Below are 2,821 nucleotides of genomic sequence, written 5' to 3' on the forward strand. Positions count from 1 at the left end.
AATCTTAACTCTCTCTAACTCTTTTTACACATTAAACGTTGTGGGAACAAATTTTTCATGTGTATTATGTTCATTTTGTTGATTTAATGGTTGAATCACAATGCCGCGATTCCAACCTTACCCGACAAGAAAAAGATGAACACTGTGGATTATCCGAATTCTATCTCTCAAAAACCACCCCACAGAAACCTGCAATCCAATGTTGTTTGTGTTTTCACTGACTTGACCGGGGGTTCATTAATAGTGACGTTTTTAGTTGGTCCACAAGGTCCTAGTCTTGGTCTCAAATCATATCTTCTACTTAATTCAACAATAACAAATTCAGAGAAGGCCTTATATTTTGAAACTTGAGAAGCCTCTTGGTTTTGAACTGAAGGGTGATCATGAGAAATTGGAATAATAACATTTTGTGATGATGGATAATCAAAATAATTGGTATCATTTGTAGCTAAAGGACCAGTTTCTTTAGGTTCCTGATGATCAATCATCAATGGGGGTTGAAAATTTTTATCAGTATTAGGTCTTTACAAGATTTGAGGCTCAAAAGGTCTCTTATATTGAACTTGAGGTCTATTTGATATTGGTTGAGCTACTCTAGGCTGTGCTTCAATTTTCGAAATTCTATTTGGAATATTCCTTAATAGAGAAGTAGTTTCATCTAATCTTCTCTCTTATTTTTAGAAGAAGAAGTACCTTATTCCATAGCTTTCATCTTTCTGTCAACGTTTTCTGATTTTTCCTTAAGTTTAGGTGATGTTAATCTATTAGCTTTAACTTCAATGGCATTGGTCTGCATGTCTACTAGGTTGACATATGTCCTTTCTCTAAGAATAACAACAAAATCATCATCAAAACCATTAGAAAATCTAACTTTAGTTGCAGCCGCCAGTGGTTTATAGTATGGTGGCATTTTTTTATAAAATTTATTAAATCTTTTTATGAAATTAGCCACAGGTTCACCAAGATTTATTTTTAGATCATCAAATTCTATAAGATAGTAAACAAGATCCTTTTTAACTCCCCATTGGTTTTTAAAGATTGTGATTAGTTAATTCCATGTAGGAATAGAACGAGCTATGATCTGAATTTAAACAGGAATGCAAAAAATTGCAGATATGACCATAAATAAAGAGATGCATCGGAAATAACACTTCCTTTCATTAATATCAAATAATGAAATACGCTTACAAACAAAATGGAAATGAGACTATATCAGGCAATGGTAGCTTATCTCTTAGAAGAGATGTGGCAGCTACATGCCTCTAAAATGCTCAAGGGCCTTTTTATTATTGAACAATAAGAGAAAACTCTAAACAACCAAAACCCTAACTCGAGGAGATGTAACAACAAGCGTTTATGGGCCCTGTTGGGGTTAGTTGGGTAGCCAACTTCCCGGGGTTGTAACTTGGTCATATTATCTCCATTTGACATGCATGATACCTAATTGGAAATATCTCTCCGAGGAATACAACTAAAAATATGATTTCATTGAAATCATGTAGAGGAATATTGCCAAGAAAACATTGTTTAGGGCCTCAAAACAGCTTCGAAAGTTTAGGGCCCGAAAAACTACCAAAAATAGTAAACTATGCTACAATTAAGGAAACTGGAAAATTGAAAGAAATAATGGTGGGGGTCCAAGTGGAATAGGAGGGTGGCCACCAATATCCACCTGGATCATTCTGCCCCCATTAGTAAGAAATGGTCCCCATTGCGTTGAGTTCCTCCATGAGATGAGGAAACTTATACTGAGCTTGGTCCCTAGTGAGCCATTTTCCTTGGTGCGGGAGTTGGCTGGATTTGACAACTCAATACAATTGGATCTTCTACTTGCGAGTGTTCTTGATCTTCATGTCCATGATCCAATCAGTTGTAGCTTGTTCCATGCAGTCTGGAATTATCTCTGTTGGTGTGAGCTATTCTGCAATGTCAGATGTGTCCAGTAATGGTGGAAAGTATGGCCGATGACGATCCATATTGAACATTGGGTGTAGGACAAGGAATGGGGGAATTATGAACTCAAAATAATTATCTCCCATAGCCTTTGTGATGGTGTATGGCCCATATCGAAGCGGGCGAATCTTGCGGTGGGGCCTAGCAAGGCGCTCCTTCTGCAAATGTAGCCAAACTTTGTCACCCACCTGGAACTTGTGTGGCACCTGATGCTGATCATGCTACTGCTTGTACTTAACATTTCCTTTGTCCAATATGTCATGGACCTGTTGGCAGATGCATTGAATGTGCTCAATGGATCTATTTTCCTTGTCAGATTCAGACTGGACACGAGTCGAATCTGCCTGAGTCGCTGCAAATGGTATGGCCACATCAATGGGACATAGTGGCTGGAATCCCAAGCCCACCTGAAAAGGGTTATGGCCAATCGAGATGTGGAGAGCTTGGTTGTCGTTGTACTGGACATAGGGGAGGCTCTCATCCCATGTGTGTGGATGCTTTGAGTTGTACATGCGCAGAATATGTACGATCATCCTATTGATGACCTCTGTCTGGCCATCAGTTTGGGGATGGAAAGCTGCGGACTTAGTGAGTTTGTTGTCTAGCATTGACCAGAGACTGGACCAAAATGTACTGAGGAACCTATTGTCCCAATCTGAGATGATAGACTGCGGGATACCAAAGTGTACCCACACTCATTCAAAGAAGAGTTTAGCAGTGGCTTTTGCTGTGATACTCTTCTTGCAGGCTGCCATAATGGCCATATTCAAGAATCTATCGACAACTACAAAATCATAGTCATTGCCATGCTTAGTAGAAGGAAGGCCTGACATGTAATCCATGGAGATGGATTCCCTAGTTTGACTAG

Source organism: Pinus tabuliformis, chromosome J, assembly GCF_031772625.1.
Source record: "Pinus tabuliformis cultivar Carrire ecotype Pingquan chromosome J, CPIR1, whole genome shotgun sequence".
Lineage (NCBI taxonomy): Eukaryota > Viridiplantae > Streptophyta > Pinopsida > Pinales > Pinaceae > Pinus > Pinus tabuliformis.